The sequence below is a fragment of the Sceloporus undulatus genome, chromosome 4, assembly GCF_019175285.1.
Source record: "Sceloporus undulatus isolate JIND9_A2432 ecotype Alabama chromosome 4, SceUnd_v1.1, whole genome shotgun sequence".
NCBI lineage: Eukaryota > Metazoa > Chordata > Lepidosauria > Squamata > Phrynosomatidae > Sceloporus > Sceloporus undulatus.
Window position 1 is genome coordinate 44,616,174 of NC_056525.1, and position 22,227 is coordinate 44,638,400.

The window sequence follows — 22,227 nt, forward strand, 5'->3', positions numbered from 1 at the left end:
GAGGCATCACAAATTTGTTCTTGCTTGAGGTCAAACTCTTTCATCAGCATCTCCTCTTGACTGCTTAGCTTACTGGCCATGCTGCCATCCCTGGGCAGCTTGCTGAGCCACCTCACTTCACGGTGTTCCTCCAGTTGGAGCCCTGCTTCTGGAATTGGTATAGCATTGCCCTCTGCAACCCCTTAATCTGATGTCTGCTACTGCCTTTTATATCTATATCTATATCTATATCTATATCTATATCTATATATATATATATATATAGATATAGATAGATATAGATATATCTGTTATCTATAAATATGACACGAGACAGCAAGAATGGAATAGAGAACTTGAATATTCAGTTGTGACTAATCAGTGGCCATTGGTTTTAACATCTATAACTAGTATGGCTATAGATTTTTGGCTACGTCTTATAAAGCAACATATGTTGAAGAAAGGGCTTTCTAAATTAGTAAACTATTGGAGATGTAATACTGCTAATGGTTTCTTAATGAATATATTTTGGAGTTGTCCCATAGCAGTTACCTTCTAAGAGGAAATAATCACAGAAGTACATTTGGTTTTGGAAGTTCCTTGATGTTCAGGGATGGGCATGTTCTTTTGAATTGTTTATCCATTTCTTGGAAATTTTTAAAAAAATGACCCACAGAACTGGACGGTTTACAGTCTTTTGACTTCTAAAAGATTAATACTTTGTTACTGGAAATATCATTTTTCTCTATTTGTGATTTAAAGCATAGAAACAAAAATCTATCTGCGATATCTTTATTGGCCAATCGAAGTGCACAATATACTTGTTGCGAGCTTAGATGCACTCAACCAGATTTAAAAAAAACAAATCTGGGACATTCTTTTCATAATCTTAGTCACTGAGTTTATCATATTTTGTGTGACATTAACAGGCTTCCTCTCATATTTCACCTTCCTCCTGCCTTGATGTTAAATTATAGCCTGCTATTTCATACAGCATAATGTATTAAATGTGTATTTATGGAAGTTGGCACTGGGTAATAATTTAGACCTGTCATCCCCCTTTCAAGTACAGCTAGAAGTCATGTGTCACAGGCAGAATAGTAAAAGCCTGGACAGATGCCACTTTTCTAGCAGCAGGTAGTCCTTCTGCAGCCAGGCTCTTGTGTAATAATTGGTAACATCTGAGAACAGTGAGCTTTTAGATTTTTATGTAGCTAATAAATTAATGCTATTTATACAAATATATAGCCCCTAGGATTTTTTTAATCTCTGTCTCACCATCATCTCTTCTATATAGAATTACATTGCAATGTGCAGTCCTAATAGAGACCTTTAAGAAGTCAGTTCTATTTTCTCCTACGTTGGTTTTTTTTTTTGGACTGCAGTTGAAGAGACTTCCCATGTGAACTCTCAGAAAATCTGCATAGGAGAAATGGGTCTTTCCATACAATTAGTATTCATAATGGATATACATCACCTCCAGTATCACAGACAGTGTTTCTCTCAGCAGCAGCAGATGGAGAGCACAAGCGAGGGATGTTGCTGCACTTATGTCCTTGCTTGCAAGCTTTTTCAAAGCATCAATTTGGCTGGACTAAAACAGTCATGGCTTGATTTAGGTGTTTTTCCAAATTCTGGGCACCACAGTTTTAAAAGGATGTTGAAAAACTGGAGCCATGTGTCCAAAGGAGGGTGACTAAAATGGTGAAAGGTCTGGAAACCATGAAGCCCTATGAGGAATGCCTTAGGGAGCTGGGGATGTTTAGCCTAGAGAAGAGGTTAAGAGGTGATATGATAGCCCTGTTTAAATACTTGAAGGGGTGTCATATTGAGGAGGGAGCAAGCTTGTTTTCTGCTGCTCCAGAGACTAGAACACGGAACAATGGATGCAAGCTCCAGGAAAAGAGATTCCACCTCAACATTAGGAAGAACTTCCTGACAGAAAGGGCTGTTTGACAGTGGAACACACTCCTTCCTCGGAGTCTAGTGGAGTCTCCTTCCTTGGAGGTCTTTAAACAGGGTCTGGATCGCCATCTATTGGGGATGCTTTGACTGAGAGTTCCTGCATGGCAGAATGGGGTTGGACTGGATGCCCTCGCGGTCTCTTCCAACTCCAGGATTCTAGGATTCAATCCACTTTTTTGTGTTTTTTTGGGGCTATGTGGCCATGTCTAGCCTCTGTGGCAAGCATTCTCTGAAGATGCCAGCCACAGATGCAGGCGAGGGCAGCGTTCCCAGGCATTGCATAATTGTCACTAGCTATTTGATGTTCTTTTGTTGTCTGTTTTATTGAATCATTTCCTGTATTGCTATGTATTTTATATGTATTATCCTACTAGAGAGGCCCCTTCCACCACTCCCTTTGTGTCGTGTCTTTCTAGATTGTAAGCCTGAGGGCAGGGAATCGTCCAATTAAAAAGATTGTATGTACAGCGCTGTGTAAATTTACAGCGCTTCATAAATAAAGGTTAATAATAATAATAATAATGATGATGATGATGATGATGATAACATGGCCACATAGCCTGAAAAACTCAAGCCTTTGACTTCAGTTTCTTTGACTTGTTGAATTTCCTCATAACCTTCTGCTCCCAATGGTCCCATGCCCCCTTTCCATCTTGGAGCCCCTTTTATAAAGAGTTAAACTGAAAAAAGAGATAGACCCACCCACCGTGTCTTTTGGCTGGTAATACTAGGAGCCCTCCAAGTGAAAGCATGGCTCCTGCCCCTTCAAAGGGCATCAGTTGCAGGAAATCTGTATTTAGGAGATATTTAATGGCTTTAAAAGAGCAGTGGCTGAAAAGCATGTGATGGTTAAAAATAAAAGACGTCGCCCCGTGGCCTCCAGGCAACACTGTTGGAAGGAAGGTGATTTGCGGATTCGATTAGTACGTTCTCTCTGGGAACCTCCAGGGTAACATTTGTAGGTCCTCCAGCGTTCTTTGCTCAAGGTCTGCCAGATGTTTACCATAGAGTTGCCACGGAGGACCTAGAGATTCCTAGAGAGGCTTAGGGGCGGAGCCAAGGGAGAAGAAAAACCCTGGACCCCGGATGATTACCCCAAAGAGCCCAGAGGAATCAAGGGGGCGTGGCCACGTATTTCAGGCTATATAGACAGGCAGAGAGGTAGGGGCGTGGCTTAGCGCGAGGCTGAGAAGAGAAGGCGGTAGAAGGGGCGTGGCCTCGCGCGAACCGCCTCGCCCGAGCCGAGACGGTTTGGGGCATGGCTTCGTGAGCGGGGGAGCCTGAGCGGGGGAGGGAAGGAGGAAACGTTAAGAGCGTGGCCTCGCGCCAGCCTAGGAGGAAAGCAATGTTTGGGAGGGCGAGGCGTTGGGACTCGGGAGGGGCGAAAGCTAGCCAAGGTGGGAAGAAGTCGAGGCGTTGGAAAGGGCGTGGCTTCGGGTGGGAATTTGAGGCGGTTTGGGGGCGTGGCCTCGCGCGAGCCTGGGCGGTTTGGGGGCGTGGCTGGGGGGCTGAGGCCGTTTGGGGTGTTGGAAAAGGCGTGGCCTCGCGGGCGTTTTGGGGGTGTGGCCTCGCGCGAGCCTGGGCGGTTTGGGGGCGTGGCTTCCCGCGAGGATGAGACAGTTTGGGGCGTGGCCTCGCTGGAGCCACTACTCCGCTGTCGCCTCAGTGGCGAGAAGCTCTTCCTCTCCCGCAGAAGCCGGTGAGTGGCGGTTTTCTCCTGAGGCTGCTGTTTTTTACGAGGCCGAGTCCTTCAGGTCGGTGGCCTCTTTTCCCTTCCCCTTCCGCTGAGGGGAGACACGGCGGCACAGAAGGCAGAAGGCGAGGGGTCTGATGGGGAGGACTGGCGAGGCTGGGGCGCTTGCCGTGCCGTTACGTGCGGCTGCGGGGATGTATGGCGGTTGAGGCGGGCGAGGCGAGCGCGCCACAGGCCTCTCTCTCCCCATCTGCCCGACTCTGCCGCAGAAGCACGTCAGTCTCCCCCCTCTCTCTCCCACCCTTCCTCCTCCTCCTCCGTTCCGTCGCCGCGGCGGCTCAGGGGCAAGTGAGGCCGAGAGCAGGTGCCTGTACCGGCTGGAGGGGGGGGAGAGGAGAAGCACGTAGATGCTGCTGCCAACCTTTTGTTCCGCGAGTTCCCGCAACGCCAGGAGGGATGGATGCTGCGCCGCTGAAGGGCAGGCAGAGATGCGGGTGTGTGTCTTTGGGGAGGGTTCGCCTCGCAGCAGGCATGGATGAGGCCGGAGCCCTTGGAGCCTCGAAGGGGATCGGTGGAATGCATACATTAGGGATGCATCTGCACTGCAGGGATAATGCAGTTTGACATCGCTTCAACTGACAGGGCTCAAGGCTTTGGTGCCGCAACAAACTACCATACCCAGAATTCCATAGCCTTGAGCCCTGTCAGTTGAAGCGATGTCAAACTGCATTATCCCTCCTTAGAGCTTGTCTTTATTACTATGGAATATGTTCAAGGTGTTGCGTTCCAGATGCTTTTTCCTCCCGATTAATTGTGCTGGATTATCTTCTCGTAATGATGGGTTCACGTTAACAAATGTGTGAGCGATACGTGTTGAAATGTGGTTAAATGTAGCAGCAATGGCTTAGCGTTTATTTGGTGGCATGCAGGCGTAATCGTATTTGAAAATAAATCCGTCGAGACGAAGCAGCCTAAAATTAGTCATTATTAGGCCCAGACAGACAGGCCCAAATAAAGCGGCTTCGGGTCACTTTGGAGGTAGGCTGTTTAAATGACACATGCCTCTTAAGAGGCTGGAAGCTGCGCCAAAGCTGCGCTCCGGCCTCTTAGGATGCAGGCATCATTTAAACAGCATACCTCCAAAGTGACCCGAAGCAGCTGTATTTTGCCCTGTCTGTATGGGCTCCACTGAGGTCCAAAACCCACAGTACAAATAATCCACTTTGAGACCACTTGAACTACCCAGGCTCACTGCTAGGGAATCCTAGTTTATTGTGGCACCAGAGCTCTCTGGCAGAGAAGGCTAGATGTCTCCCAAAACTACATTTCCCAAGATCCCCTAGCGCTGCGCTGAGCCAGGGCAGTTAAAGAAGGCTTTCTGCCATCCTACTTGTTGGACCTGTATGCAGAAAACAGCATACGAACAGCAGGTTTAGACTCAGAAGAAGAAAAAGTGAAGCTAGGAGGATAAACATCAATAAGCTAAGATAGGTGGATGACACCATACTACTGTTGGTGTAATATGCCTTTAAACAACATAAAATATTTTTTGAATTTTTTGGAATTTATTATAAGTAAACAACTATATACAAAATATATCACAACAATAAAGCAAAATAAAAGAAATCATCTCACAACTTTGTATTATGTTGCGGGTCTCCTTCTTGGGTTCTGTTCAATGTAAGTGGTCATTTTAAAGCCCAGTGCTGTCTTTGTGTAAATCTAGTCCAGAATGTCTGACCAAAGGTTCACATGAAATGGAGGTTGTCTTCTCTTGTTTGTCTTTGTTTATAAAATCAATGAGTGGGAACCATTTGTCTATGAAAGGTCCTGATTTTAGTTGTCCTGCGTAACTTGCCATTATGTCAGATAGTTTATCAAGTAGCCACAGGTCCCATACCTTTTCCCACCACTCATTTAAAGAAACCTCCCGTTTTCCAGCATTGGCAATTTCTATATGAGGTGCTGTAATGAAGAAATCTATAAGATTTTTATGTTTCAAATTTGAGTTTGCGTCTACATTTGTTGATAACAAAATCATTTCTGGACATAATTTTACTTGTTTTGTAATCAATGAAATTTGTTCAAGTACCAATTGCCAAAATGTGTTTATTTTGGGGCAGTCTAGCCACATGTGTAGAAATGTGCCATTATCATTACAACCATGCCAACATTTGGAGGAGAGATTTTTAACCATTCTGGCTAGCTTCACTGGAGTCAAGTACAGTGGTACCCCGGGATACGAATTGATCGCGTTACGAAATTTCCGGGGTACGAAAAAGTTAGCTTGGAAAAAACTGTTCCGGGTAACGAAAGATTTTTTGGGTTACGAAATTTTTTTCGGTGTGTTTCGGCGCTTTTTGGCACGAAATTTAAAAGCCGCGGCTTTCCAGCGCTAGCGGAAAGCCTTTTTTCGGGTTGCGAAATCTTTCGGGTTACGAACGGCGCCGCGGAACGAATTAAATTCGTAACCCGGGGTACCACTGTACCACTTCTGTATAATTTTCAAGGTGTTTTCTCTAATCAATGCTGATCTGGACTTAAAAGGGGTAGAATGCGGTTGTTAGCTGCCTTGGGTCTCATTTTACAAATTACAGGCTGATTAGTTTAATCGATGTGGTGGCCAAAATTTATGCAGAATTCTTATTGTTGAAATTGGAGGATTGGGCTGAGCAAAATGTGATTTTCATTGAAGAACAGGCAGGCTTCTGACAAGGAAAAAGTAACATGGGCGGGATACACACCGCCATATAGTATGTACTGTATACGTACTAGGGTTAGGAAGGGGCGGTGCTTCCGCACCCCCTAACCCTAGTACGTATACAGTACATACAAGATGGCGACGCCCCTTCCACATGGGCGCCGCCATCTTTACGTACTGGACACATAGCGTCCAGACATGTCGCGGTGCCTATGACGTCACGAATGTGCCTGCGGCGCCTCGCAATGTCATAGAGGCGCCGCAGAAAGAAGCTCCGAAATGGAGCTTCTTTTTTGCTCCGCGCGGGAGTCCCGCGGTTTGGCTGCTGCGGCTCCCGCGCGGAGCAAATGGCGGCGGCGGGGGAGCGCCGCAAAGCGGCGGTTTGTACCCCGCCATGGATAACTGTTTCACCCTTTTACACCAGATTTCAAAATATTCTATAAAAGGTGGCAGATTTTACACAGCTTTCTAAAATCTAAGAGTGGCTTTTAATTCAATTAATAGGATTCTTCTGTGGGTCCCATTTTGGAAGAAAGGCAGGATATAAATAAATAAGGACCAAACTGCAGTCCATTTTGAAATGGGAATTGAAAGATTCAAATCTGTTTCCCAGATTAGTTCTATGCCATGGTGTTTTGGTAAGAGTGGTCAATCAAACAGTTGTGGATTAAAGATGTTAGTCTTATGGTACTTTAGGAAGGGGAACACATCGTGCCTCAAATAAGGTAAGGGCCTGTACAGACAGGCCAAAATAAAGCTGCTTCGGATCTCTTTGGACGTATGCTGTTTTAATGACACATGCAATGTAAGAGGCCAGAAGCTGCGCCAAAGCTACACCGCAGTCCTTAGGACTACAGCGTGGCTTTGGCGCGGCTTCCGGCTTCCGGCTTCTTAGGACACATGCATCATTTAAATAGCATTCCTCCAAAGAGACCCGAAGCAGCTTTATTTTGGCTTGTCTGTATGGGCCCTAAGTGATCTAGGTGTTCCTCCTATTTCCTTTAATTTGTGCATAAAAGCAATTATCTGATGGAGATGAAACCAACTAGCCTTTAATGGCTCTAAATCTAAAGTTAGTTCGTCAATTGTTTTTGGTCTGCCATTACGAAAAAGGTCTCAGACAAAATATAAACCTTGTTGTTCCCATCCCTGGAAGTGGTTGAATTTATCAGGGGAATAGAAAGACTTGTGGTCAAGGAAGGGGCAGATAGGAGTGGGAGTGGGATGTGGTGCTAGAATTTCCTTCTATAGTCTTACTGATTTAAATGACTCCACTCTGAGTATTGCTAAGTCTGGGCCCAACCTGTTTTGTTTTATGAACTGGGACTTTCCCTGTTTTCAGTGGGTCCTGCATTATTGCATAGCTGGGGAGGAGGTTTTGGTGATTTTTATAAGCTTCTGTGAAACCTAACCATATTTCAGGGATCCATTTTTTGCTAAAAAGGAAAATTTTTGTCTATCTTCTTGCATGTATTTGAAAATGTCAACACTCTGTAATGGAATAAGTAACTGTGTACTATACCTAAATGCAACCTTAATTACGATGCTGAGATGGAAAGTGTCTGTTTCTGAAGGTGATATGCAGGCTTGGTGTTACCCCATCCCAACTATTCCATGTCCAGAAAATTTTGAAACCATGCCTGAAATCGGAAGGAACAGATGGATGGGACAAATGGCTGAAAGAAGTGTAAGGGGACAGCATGACAGTACAGAATAAGAGAAGCAGCTGTCATAATACACCAGTTGCTAAACCACTCTTGTGTTCTCTAAGTATCATGGCTGTATTTAAACTATACATATGCATATACACAGACTAAGGCAGGATAATTGATTGTAAATCATGAGTAAGACTAGTGAATAGAACTGTGTCTTTAAACATAAGACACAGTTCTATTCACTGGTCGTATTCTTGATTTACATGAAAAACATGTCAGGTTTGCTGCATCTCTTCAGTTCAGAAGCTCTGACTCTTGTTTAAAGCATCAGGTGTGTTTCTGTGCTTCTAAGGCTTCTAAACCATTGAGATGTATTAAGACTCCCCCTGCATAATAGTTATAGCCTAGTGTAAATGAACTATTAGGATGAATAAGCAAGGGACGTTCCAAGATAAAAAGTAGGGGAGGGCTTTTTCTCAGACCCACCACCTTTGCAGGACTTGAGAGAGAGAACCTTCTCTGTGGTTGCTCCCAGGCTGTGGTACTCCCTCCCTACTCTTTCCATTAGATGCTTTTATTTAGGTAGGTTTTTGAATTTTAATTATGGAGCTGTATTGTGTGAAGTTGTGCGCTCTCTCTCTCTCTCTGTCAGAATTTACATTATTGAAACTATGGACCTTATCATATGGGGGGAAATTGGGAAATCGGGGTTAAAAAGTGATTATCCCATGCAAAACACAATATCACAATTAAGATTTTTACACACATTGCTATTAAGCAGGCAATAATCAGGCAATAAACAGCCACAAGTCATTTTTGGGATCTCCCTGTGAATTATTTGTTGCTGTTTATTGTCTGATTCTTGCCTGTTTAATAGGAATGTAGTATGAAAATCTTAATTGTGATACTGCAATTTGCATGGGATAACCCCCGATTTCGCCTGATTTCCCCCGTGTGATAAGGTCCTTATCACATGGGGGAGATAAGGATTTCTTTTTAATTTTTATAAATTAATTTTGTTAGCTAGTCTTGAGTCCCATTTTGAGAGAAATACAAATTTTAAAAATTGTCTGCAAAAAGCTGATCACAGTACAGCAGTATTCTGCATTGGTTATATTTATCATACTTGCAGGTGAGTGTTGTAGCCATGGAGAAATGTCCAGGCCAACTCTTGGCCTCTTCTAGTCAAGGAAAGGACAGACTATGGGCTGGTACAGACAGATAAAAGACAAAGTTCCCCAGTGGCCGTGGGGGGCATGGGGTTCAGACAGCAGCCTGCCCCGACGCTCCTGGGAAGCCGCATGGCTGACCACATGTGTGGTGGCTTCATGGCATTTCTGCGGTGCAGCATTTACACACACTGCACTGCCAAAACCCGAAAAAAATGCCGCAGTGGCGGCAAAGGCACTTTTTCCAGATGCAAAAAGGAGTGGCTTTCTGTTGCTTCTTTTTGTGGAAATTGTCAGATTGGGGCCGTGGCATATGGTTCTTGCAGCCCTGATCTGGCGATCAAAGGTGCGGTATCATGCTGCTCCTTTACAACCATCTGTTTCGGCCCTGTGTAACATCTAAAACATCTCTTGTGTAAAATCTATAAAGAGCAAATTTGATTTGTCTAAAGGCTCCTTAGTTGTGGAATTTGTCACTGTGGTTCTTGAGTTTTGTTTTAAAAAAATATCCAAATGTTATTTCTTTTGCCCTGGACTATTTTCTGGCATTTCCCAGCACCAGGTGCAACATCTTATTCTAATTTTATTTTATTTATAAACATTCTATTTAATTCTAAGACAATGGCAACAAAAAAAGTATCAGTATAATTTCTGTTTTCATTTTTTTACAGCTACAGTGTACCAGTGAAGTAACACTATATCACTACAAGTTTAAGAGTTAAAAAAATTCTAAGTGAGAAAAATTGCCCCATATCGTACCAAATCCAGTTTTTAAAAACCTTTGGAAGAGCCCTAGGGCAGATCCAAGAAATCATTATAAACAAGTCCTCCCAAAGAATGAAGCAAGTGAATGTGGAGGCAACAAAACCTGGCAAAACTCAAGGAGCTACACTGGGAGAACTCACACTTCTTTAGACCAGTCTACAAACTTACTTTCATTCTGATCATGATGTCAGAAAGAATAGTGAGATGAGAAGGATGCGCTGGACCCATTATAAGCTAGAATTCCAATGCCCAGTGATTTGCACCTCCCACCTTCCATGAAGAATACACACCACAGAAGGTAAGGGACTGTCCTGGCTCTAGCCCTCAGCCAGAGAATAAACATGCTTCCCACCTCCCAGCTCAGAAGTCTATTGCTACATGCCTGGAGAGCTGAAGAGGAAGGATCACTGATCAAAGAGCCAAACTTCTTCAAGTACTCCAAACATCTTCTCAGCAAGAGAAAAATAGTCTAGCCTTAATTGGATATAAATATTTGTTTATACTTTACACCATGTTCTGGCATTGCAAACCTTTTATCCTCTTCCTGCCCACTCTGTGTGTGTGTCCTCTTTCAGACTGTGACCCTGAGAGAACAGCATATGCAACTGGTTTAATTTTGCTTAGCACTACTTAATATACGTACTTTGGAAAAAAGAAATAGAAAACAAAGTAGGAGCTGTTCTTTAAGCATGAACATGTTTTTTAAAGCACCAAATGTCAATTTTTACACAAAAATAATACAGCATGTACCATGAAAATATTTCTGTTTTGAACTTTCTCTAATCTGTGACTCACAACATGAATTTACTCATGTTTATTCATGAGTAAATATGGTTTCTGTCAATTGCTTTGCAGTATTGCTGTTGCTCTTAGAGTGTTGCTTGTATGTCTATGTTCCTATACAATTTCCAAACTTTTCTATAGATCCAGCCTCCTGATTTGTACTGTGTGGGTTTCACTTATTTTCTGGCTGAAAACATTAAATTACTTGCCTTCAACTTTATGTGATGAAAAATGTCTGATCTCCTAAATTCTTGGAAATTAGTTGGACTTGGCTTCTAGCAAGGTAATCAGGGGTGTAGCTGATGATAAGGTCTCATATTCAATCTTTGGCTTTCATAGCAGGCTTGTGGAATGTGTGGCTCAACAGATATTGTTGGGCTACAACTCCTGCCAGCCTTACCTACATAGCCAACAGTGGGATGTGTAGTTCCACAATTTGTGAGATGCCATGTGTTCTCTAACCCTGATGTACACAGAAGGGTGGAAAAGATACTGTCTGAAATATTGCTGAGCCACTTTCTGGCAGTATAATGTCTACATACTACTAAACTGAATGGACTAAAGGACTCAGTATAAAGCATCTTTTAATGTTTCTGCTTTAATGGTGGTGTAGCAGGAGAGTCAGCATGATGTAGTAGTTTGAGCATTGGGCCACAACTTTGGAGGACAGGTTTTGTATCCCTGCACTGCCATGAAAATGCACCGGGTTACCTTAGGCAAGTCTGAACAAACCTTACTACTGCTCCTTATGATAGGTTCACATTAGGGTAACCATAAGTTGGAAACAACTTGAAGGCACACAACAACAGCACAGTGTACAATATGGCTCATAAGCTTCTGATTCACAAAAACTTGACTCGGTGTGTCTGGAAGAGTAAATTTTATTGAGTTTATGGAACCTGTATAGTAAATATGCTTGGGATTCTAGCCTTAAGGTGCCATCTGAGAAACTGAAACTCATAAGTTTGGATCCATATTAAGGAGGTTGAGCTTGTTCTATTGGGCCAACTTGTTCTGTTCTCCTAAGAGACAATTCTGATCTCATTCTTAAGGGTTTAAGGAATAAAAGGAAAGCTGAGGACATAGCTCTTGGAGATAATGTAATTTTCTACCAGTAATGCTATTGGCTTGTTGTATTCTTTACTCTTAGAATAATCATTTTAAGCTAGTTGTGCAAGGGGCCAAAAACTTTAGGTGAAAGAGGCTTGTATACGGTAGCTAACTGGAGTGCAACTACTTTGTAGTGAAAAAGTAAAAGAGAACTGTTTCATTATTATTATTATTATTATTATTATTAACCTTTATTTATGAAGCGCTGTAAAATTAAATTTACGCTGTAAATTCATTCTGACAGAAGTACACACAAATCTTTCCATTATCATGTGAGTATGAAGCCAGATTGATTAACTTGTTCCTAATGTTACCTCTTACTCAATTGTTCTTTCACCTCTATCCAATAGATGTTGGGTTTCTCAGAAGAAGGTGTGTGTTCTGTTTTTAAAATTAATTTTCATATTTGTTCAAAAAACATAGCGACTAAAATGTTAACAGTTTAATTTGTTGTGTTACAAAGTTTGTAGTACTCCTAAGTTGTGTTATGAAGTTTGTAGTATGTACTACTATCTTTAAAAAGTATGTGTGCACAGGAAGATTGTTTATAGACTGTAAAAAGTGGAATAACATTCTCTGATCAAATTTCTTTTTTCCTAACAATTAAACTTCAGCTTGTGTGAGGGCTCTTGCAATAGTATTGAAGGATGAATGTTCAAATATTATCATAAAAGTTATTTTTTGGCATGTATTCCTTGAAGGTGGAAAGAACTGTTCTTACATCTGGTTATGAACAATAATAAATGTCTTTGCTTATTCCATGTCCTAATTGAAGATTACTGAGATTTCATACCGTGTAAGAGAAGGGTTTGATCATTTCCTGCATAAAGCTCAGAAGCTTGACCCTGATTATCCTAACCCATTATTGGAGTTTCCTTATGATTCCAGCTATTATTATTATTATTATTATTATTATTATTATTATTATTATTAACCTTTATTTATAAAGCGCTGTAAATTTACACAGCGCTGTACATAAATTTTTTAGTCAGACGGTTCCATACCCTCAGGCTTACAATCTAAAAGACACGACACAAAAGGAGAAGGGAATGGTGGTGGGGAATAGGATCAGGTCCAGCAGATCTTCTCCACCTCTGAGGCCTGGACCAAGGCAGATGGACTGGAGGAAGGGCTTGGCTTCTTGATGGATGGTTAGAAGGAGGCTTCCTGGGTCAGAGGGGGCTCACCTCTGGGAATGCTTCTCTAAACAATATAGTCTTTAATTCAGTTTTGAAACTGGGCAGAGAAGTGATGAGGTGTGCATGTGGGGGAAGAAGGTTCCAGGAGTAAGGGGCAGCAAGCGAGAAGGGACGAATTCGGGAGGGGGCAGTGGTACTCCTACACTGTGACAGGAGACCCTGACTACCAGAGCGGAGGGTGCGAGTAGGAATGTAAGGAGAAAGAAGGTCAGATAAGTAAGGAGGGGCCAACCCATGGAGGGCTTTGAAAGTCAGTAACAAAAGCTTGTACCGGATGTGGAAGGGGAAGGGGAGCCAATGAAGGGAGGATAAAAGAGGAGAAACATGGTCAAAGTGGCGAGCGGATGTGACAATACGGGCAGCTGAATACTGGACAGAGATTAAAGGATGGAGGTGTGAAAGAGGAAGCCCTGTTAGAAGGAGGTTACAATAATCTAGTCGCGAAACCACTAGGGCATTGACTAGAGTCTTGGCAGTAGAGATTGAGAGGAATGGACGGATCTTGGCAATGTTGTGGAGAAAGAATCTACAGGTCTTTGCGGTGGCCTGGATCTGGGGAATAAATGACAGAGAAGAGTCAAAAATGAAGCCAAGACTGCGGGCTTGATGAACCGGTTGAATAGAAGTGTCGTCGACAGAAACAGAAAAGGAATAATGAAGGGTGGGTTTAGGTGGAAAGACGAGAAGCTCAGTCTTAGACATGTTGAGCTTCAAGCGCCGAAGCCGCATCCACTGAGAGATGGCAGTCGGACAAGAAGAAACTTGCTGTTCAAGCCTTGGCGAAAGGTCAGGGGTGGAGAGATACAGCTGAGTGTCGTCGGCATACAAATGATAGGAGAAACCAAAAGAACTGATGAGTTTACCTAGAGACAGTGTGTATAGAGAGAACAGAAGGGGACCCAAGACAGAGCCCTGGGGAACTCCAACAGATAGCGGAACAGAGGATGAAGTCTGACCACCCGTGACCACTGCAAAAGATCTATCTGACAAGTAAGATTTAAACCAGTCGAGAGCAGAGTCGGCGAACCCAAGGTCAGAAAGTAAATCGACCAGGAGACAGTGATCAACAGTGTCAAAGGCTGCAGACAAATCGAGAAGAATGAGAATAGAGTAGAGGCCGTTTGCCTTGGCCCGCAAGAGATCATTTGAGATCTTGGTGAGGGCTGTCTCTGTAGAGTGCCATGGGCAGAAGCCAGATTGGAAGGGGTCTAGGATGGAGTTGGCTTCAAGAAACTTAATACAGCGAGAATAAACGACCCGTTCTAGGACCTTAGAAAGAAAAGGAAGAAGAGAAGTTGGACGATAGCTAGACAAAGAAGAGGGGTCGAGAGAAGGTTTCTTCAGAATTGGGGAAACGAGAGCATGTTTGAAGTCAGAAGGGAAGGAACCCATAGAGAGAGAGAGAGAGAGATTAAAGATATAGAGGAGCGAAGGCAGAAGAGAAGGGGCTATAGAGATTAGGAGACGGGAGGGAATAGGATCAAGAGAACAGGTAGTAGGTTTGGAAGAATTTAGCAGTTTAGAGAGTTCATCCAGAGAAACAGGGGGAAACACAGAGAGTTTATTAGTAGAAGGTACCAGGAGGTTAGTGGTAGGGGGCAAGTCGGGAGGAACTATTTCAGATCGAATAGTAGTGACTTTTGTGATGAAGTAGTTGGCGAAGCCTTAGCTATGCATGCTAAGAATTAGTTTCATACATTGCACTACACTGACACCTCTCGTGTTACTACCAAGGAATTGTTCATTCTTAGTACTGCCAAGAACTACTTAAATTCCATTAGACAGCAGGTATATTTGAATCAATTTTTTCTCTGAATTAGAGGAGCAATGGTAGGACACTTTAGAGAATTATGGTTACCGTAAATAGCTTTTTGTCTTTGGCATAAGGAAAGGTATCTCTGTTAATATGCCGTCTTTATGCAGCAGATTTGAAAACTAGGTAGGCTAGAGTCTTTTGACATCTTTTGTTCTAAAAATCATTTGAAGTTAAGAGAATATATTTCCATGCTTTCAGATGTATCCTTAAGGTACTTCCATACTAACCAAGAAAGGTGAAAATAATATGTTGGAGAACTTGCAGAGAGTGAACACTTTCTTGTGTTATTACAAAGCTTGTTTAGGACTATTTTTGCTCTTATGAATAAAACAGAAAAGCAAATGAAAAAACAGTAATCAAATGTCCTTGCTCACACCCAGTGGATTACGTTTCCTTTTGACATTCTAGTTCAGTGATGTCCAAACTCTGGCCCTCCAGGTGTTTTGGACTTCAGCCCCCAGAATCCCAAACCATTGGCCAAGGTGGCTGAGGCTTCTGGGAGCTGAAGTCCAAAACAACTGGAGGGCCAGAGTTTGGAAATCACTGTTCTAGTTGATCTCAAGGTATTGGCACTTATGTGAAGGGACATTTCTGCCCATACTGTCCTGCCTGTGTATTAAGTTTTCCAGATACGAAATGTATTGGTGAAATCATTTATGCTTCTACTATACAAAAGTAGAGGACCTTATTTGTGGTAGTTTTGTTACTGCATGAAGACTAATGTGAATTGTTCATTATTGGTTTTTATTATTGTGCATTACCTTGAAGTGCAGCCTAGAACTCCTTGCAGTAATATTGCTGTGGGTGGATGAATCTTTTGAATAGGATGAATGCATGCATTTCCCTTATTGCTGCTGGCTGTCATAGCACCGCATTGATACTTCTTAACAATGTTTACATGGGAACTAATATAATTGAAACCAGGGGACCTTGTGTTTCACCAGTGTATCTAGAATTCATTGTTAATAATTATGTTCTGTATGAATGTTTTGACTTTATGCATCACTTCTTCCTACGTCCCTGGCCTGTCCACAGATGTGTATGTGCTAAACACTTATTAAAAAGAAGAAGAAACAGTAAAGAAACTGCTTCTCCCTAGTGGGTTACATTTGAGTTTTCTTTTGCTCTGTTATACTACTAGAAAGATCTTATTGCCCTCATTTGCTTTTGATCCTGGTTTCATTTAAGTGGTTAAGCATTACTTTTTTTAGTCCTCCTTATGGGATGATAGAATTATGCTGATGCTGAATATTTTGTCACTGTTTGATTTCCCTAGTGTATTGTGCTGTGAAGGTTTTCTTTAGTATTAACTTTATGAGCAGCTCTCACCTCTCACTTCTAAAACTTTCTGGTAGAGAGTGTTAATGAAGCATTGAGTCATATATGTAATGCTCTGCAGATGTGCATGTGCTAGATATTTTTCCCTATTTGAAAGTTTTGACTTGTGCTATTTAGGTTTGTAGAGTACAGTACTGGTATTGTGTTTGCTGGTGTTTCCATTGCAGCCACTGCATGTCGTATGGCAGGACCAATAGGAAATAATTGAGAGTATACTTAATGTGTTGTTGTCTTAATAGTGTACATGTGTGTATGTGCCTTCCAGTTATCTATCAAATAATGGGGATCCCATGAATTTCATAGGGGTTTCTTATGCAAGGAATACTGAGAGACGTTTTTGCCAGCTCTTTCCTTGTGAAATAGAGCTTATAGCACCTGGTATTCATTAGAAGTGTCTTACCCAAATACTAACCAGAGTTGACATTGCTTAGCTATCAAGCTCAGTCAGGATCTTGTGCTCTTAGGGTAGTGGTTCTTAAACTGGGGCGGGACCCTCAGGGTGTGTGTAAGAGTTGCTCAAGGGGGGCCACAAGACTTGGATAAAATATACACATGTGTTGAGTTAAATAATGGATTTACTTAAATAAAACTGTTCAAATTTGAACAATGTTATTTATTTATAAAATTTACTTGAGAAGACTTCCAGCTATAATTGCTTCCAAAGGTGTTTCTATCAAGAATTGATTCAGAGAGATGAATACTTATACAACCTACACGACTAACAAGTGCCAGTTTGGTTGGCTTGCTTAATATTTGTGCACAGTAAAATTATTTTGCACTTTTGCAGTGTTGAATATCTTGTGTACATCAAGCAGTAAATATGCCAATTAAACCCATTTCATTCCCAATTTGAAAAACAACAAAATGTGGGAAAATCAACATGGGGTAAATACTTATACAAGGCAGTGTATGTATTGTCTTTGGCATCACAGCTGTTGCTGTGTACAGGTCAATTTTTTTCCTGCCGTGGTTTCGAAACAAACAGATTCAGTAAATGTTTACGGTTGTTTTTTTCATTCAAGTCATTTCCAGCTTATGGTGGCATCTTAAAGTAAGCTGATCATTGGGGAGGCAGAGTTCTTGTATGGTTTATTCAGAGGAGGTTTGCCATTGAAGTTTTCTGAAACTGCGAAAGTATGACTTGCCCAAGGTAATTCAGTGGGTTTCCATGGCTTGAGCAGAGATTCAACTACTGGCCTTCTAATACTAAGAAACACTGGTTTGCTAGAAGTTAACATCTTTTTCTTCTAAAGAGGTCTGAAAATGTACTGCTATTCTTTTGCATATTTACTGAGAAATACATTCAGTTCTGTTCAGTGGCAATTATTTCTTAATGAGGGTGCATATGTGTGCAGCCCAAAGCTGGGATGGTGTTGGTGTCATTGTTGATAGAAAGCATTTGTCAATGAAATGGGGGGCAGGGCAGTTTTCAGTTATGCCCTCTCTTACACTCTCCTGAGGCTAGTCTCAAAGGTGCTGCAAAATCCCTTTATATACAGTACTGATTTCCCAGACTAACATTTTGAACTTGCCGGAAAGATGTGCAAAACCACAGCAATAGATTTCTTATGGAAGGATAAATATTAAAAAGGATCCTGCATAGGGAGAAAGGTAGGATATAAATAAATAAACTTCCCAACTATCAATGTCTTCCATTAGTAGTGGGGCCACTAGCTAGAATCCACTCCACCTTTAAAGTAAAAGATCTTGATTAGCATTCTTTCATGTTTGTGGGAAGCCAAATAAATCTGTTTTTTTTCTCAACTGATATTATAATGCAGTGTAAAAACCATGTGGGATTCATGATCAAAGAGTTTTTAAATTCTCTTCCTAGGTCATATAAAACATGTATTTAGTAGTGCATAATATGTTCGAGTACTTTTTCAGGAAACACTTTTAATTTTAAAATGGGCAATTGAAGTTATATCAATTTACCCTTCATTCCCAGACTGAGATGTGCCTCCTCTCATCTGTAAATGGGCCATTTTATAATAATAAGATATTTTGTATTATTTCCAGATCAGTGAAAATCATATCCTGTTGAACTGTCTTTAGATTGGTAGAATAACATTTCAGTAGTTAAGCTTTGCAATATCACCCAGTGTAATTATTTCAAGTTTCACAGAATGCTTTTTTGTAATCAATAGGGCAGTGGGGAAAACTAAGATGCGTATACAGCTTGATAAAATTACAATCTTAGTGGGGATCAGGGTTATATAAGTCCAGGCCCTCAAAGAATGTGCGGCACTCTAGCTAAGCAAATATCACTGTGCCTGAAGTGTTGCCAATTCAATTATGAAATATTGCATCGTGGATGAATTGCTTTGAGATCCTAAATATTTTATTTCTTTAATAACAATAGCTGCCCTCTCTGTTGTTAAAATTTGAATTAATCATTGTTAAGATGTAAATGATCTTGGCATATAGTCCTGATTTGCAATGTGTTTACTTCTTGTATAATGTAGAGGAAAAAGAAAAAGAAATCTATGATTTAAGGGAAGTTAAGGAATTAATAAACCAAAAAGCATAGAAATGTTAGATAATAAGGTTAGATAAGTATTATATGTTTTTAAACAATAAACTAATTTTATTATGAAAATTGGAACATATAACATAAAAGACAATTGCTATAAGTAAACTAGAATAAAACCTTGAATTTGAAAAAGAGATCCAGTATTGTTGGTATATAGCTATCAGGAATCAAGATGCTGCTTCTAGTTTGTATTCTCTTTTCATTTCTGGGTCTCAGAATTATTAGACACATAGTTTTGGTTTTCACTGAGGTGGATGAAGAGAAGAATAAGATGGAGGGGAGGTGGCAGAGATTGAAAGAATGGAATGGATAAGCGTATGCTTCTTAACTGGTCAGTGAGTCAAAATCACAACAGTTGTTGGATTTGGACAGTATTATTGTAGTAAATCACTCCAGAAGGGTATCCCATATGGCATTAAATTTGTTAAATGTACCGTATTTCTTTGAATATGTGTCAGTCAAGATGCCAGTTTTAGGAGTTCTGTTATTCTGTCATCAGTGACAATGGAGAGAGATTTTGAAGCCAAAATGGTTGCTTAGCTACTGAGGCAGAAGACCAAATCCAAGCCACATGCATTTTATTTAGGGCCCATTGGAAATTAATGCATTCAAACCTAAGTGAACAAACCAATTCGAACTGTGTTTATTGTCAGATTGATTCTTTATTTGACATCTTTATGAAAATTTCATTAGTACAGTAGCTTTAATTTTCCGCATCTCCATAAAAGAGAACTACCAGTATAATTTAATTTGCCCAATTCTGAAGGGATCAATGAATGTCTAATAACATTATTTAAAACTGTGTACATCCAAGTTTGAGGTTGAGAATAGAGGAAACTTCTGACTTGAAAGCCTTCTTCTACTTTGTTCAGAATGTGGTATGTTCCAGTTCTCTACACATAGAATCATGGAGCTGGAAGAGACCACAAAAGTTATCCAGTCCAATCTTTTCTCATCTGTGCTACATGGATTGATACATCATAATTAAATGAGCATAGCCACTGAAGCCAAACTATTTCTCACATCCCCCTGAAATGCCAGACAGATGCAACAGATGAAAAGCTTATTTTCCCCAAGTGGTCACTTTCCCCAGCTGTTACATTGCAAAATTAACAGAACAAGTGAGACTGACATTACTTCACTTTGAGTAATGCTTTCTACATAATAATAATAATAATAATAATAATAATAATAGGATTTATTTATATGCCGCCCAATCACTGGGAATCTGAGCGGCTTACAACAGAGGGGATAATAGACGGTTCCCTGCCCTCAGGCTTACAATCTAGAAAGACATGACACAAAAGGAGAAGGGAATGGTGAGGGGGGGGGGAGGGGAAGTCAAAGACTTTCACAGCCGGTGTCCATGGTTTTCTGTGAGTTTTCCAGGCTCTGTGGCCACGTTCTGGAAGAGTTTACTCCAGATATTTCTCCTGCATCTCTGGCTGGCATCTTCAGAGGGTGGTGACATGGAATTGTGTGGGGTATATATACTTGTGTGACCCTTGGTTGGGAGGAAGTGATTTACATGTTAATCTGTGTGTTGGTCTGTTGTTGGATGGCAAGGTGTCAGAGTGGGAGGATATGCCAGAGGATATGTGTATCTATGTAATTAGCAATCCATTGTCTGCAGGGAACCCCCTGACCCTGGGTCATGTTTATTTGCATGTGTTGAATCTTGATTTGGTGTTTTTCAGGAATGGCAGCCAAACTTTGTTTACTTTCAGAGTTTCTTCTTTCCTGTTGAAGTTGTCCAGGCGTTTGTGGGTTTCAGTGGCCTCCCTGTGCATTCTGACCAGATAGTTATTGGCATGGTCCAGAATTTCAATGTTTTCAAATAGCATTCTGTGCCCAGGTTGGTTTATGACGTGTTCTGATGCTGCTAATTTTTCTGGTTGGCTCAATCTGCAGTGTCTGTCATATTCCTTGATTTATGTTTGAATGCTGCATTTGGTAGTCCCTATGTAGACTTGTCCACAGCTGTATGGCATGTAGTAAACTCCTGCTATAGTGAGAGGGTCTCTCCTGTCCTTCACTGAGCGCAGCATTTGCTGGATTTTCTTGATTGATCTGTAGATCATAACAGGAACACAATAAAAACACTGGTAGACTGTGCAAAAAGTATCTGCGAACCCCACTTCCTGGAAGATGAATTGAAAAACCTAAACTGGGCTCTATGGGCTAACGGTTACTCCACCTCAGACATCAGAAGAGCTGCCAGACCCAGAAAAAACCACAGGAGTTAAGACAAACAACCACCCAAATGGAAAGTATTTTTTTACCATACATCAAATGAATCATGGACAGAATATGGAAACTGATGAGGAAAGACAACCTCCAAATGCAAAGTCGAAGGTGTTCATGGCCAGCATCCATAGTTTTTTGTGGGTTTTTCGGGCACTGTGGCCATGTTCTAGCAGAGTTTCTTTCTGACGTTTCACCAGCATCTGTGGCTGGCATCTTCAGAGAATGCTTTGCCTGGAAAAATTGGGTGTATCTATACTGTGTGAGCCTGGGAATGCAGGAGTGATTTGCATGTGTATTGTTCTGTGCTGATGGCTGGCCTCAGCCCGGGAGGCTAATGCAAACGAGGATTAATGTCTGCTAATTGGTGATCAATTATCTGCTGGGAAAGCCCCTGACTCTGAATGGTTTCCCATCAGGTTTGATGTGGTCTCCCTGTTCACTAAAGTCCCCATAATGGACACCATGACATTCATCCAACAGATTTTTCTAGAAGACATCACAGCCCTGTTCAAACATTGCCTCACCACAAGCTATTTCCAGTGGGACAATGGATTCTACGAACAGAGAGATGGAGTAGCAATGGGAAGCCCTCTAAGCCCGGTGATAGCAAACTTTTACATGGAACACTTTGAAAAGCAAGCCCTGGAAACAACACCGAAAAAGCCCACAACTTGGTTCCAATACGTTGATGACACTTTCACCATCTGGAGCCATGGAGAAGAAGACCTGGCTGTATTCCTGAACCATCTGAACAACATCCACCCCAGCATCCAATTCACTATGGAAAAAGAAAAGGAAGGAACACTGCCATTTCTGGATGTCCTTGTCAGCCGCAAACCGAACCTATGTTTGGGTCACACACTATACCGAAAACCCACACATACAGATCAATACCTGCACAAGAACTCCAACCATCACCCAGGACAAAAAAGAAGCACAATGAAAACACTGGTAGACCGAGCAAAACACATCTGCGAACCCCACTTCTTGGAAGATGAACTGAAGCACTTGGACCAGGCTCTACAGGCCAATGGTTATTCCAGCTCAGACATCAGAAGGGCTGCCAGGCCCAGGAATTCTCAGAGAAGTGAAGACAAGCAGCCACCCAAAGGGAAGGTATTTTTACCATACATCAAAGGAGTCACAGACAGAATAAGCAAAGTGGTGAGGAAGCACAACCTTCAAATGGTTTACAAACCGACGAAGAAAATCCAGCAAATGCTTCGCTCAGCCAAGGACCAGAGAGACCCTCTCACAGCCGCAGGAGTTTACTG

General features: G+C 41.7%; 1 protein-coding gene across 1 annotated transcript in view; it reads left to right on the top strand.

Annotated features, from left to right (window-relative positions):
* The first annotated feature begins 3,459 nt into the window (after window positions 1-3,459).
* Window positions 3,460-22,227, top strand: part of PPFIA4 (PTPRF interacting protein alpha 4) — a 188,462-nt gene continuing 169,694 nt past the window's right edge. The window contains 1 exon segment of the mRNA XM_042464276.1: window positions 3,460-4,131. The gene's annotated coding sequence lies outside the window, so the exon portion shown is untranslated.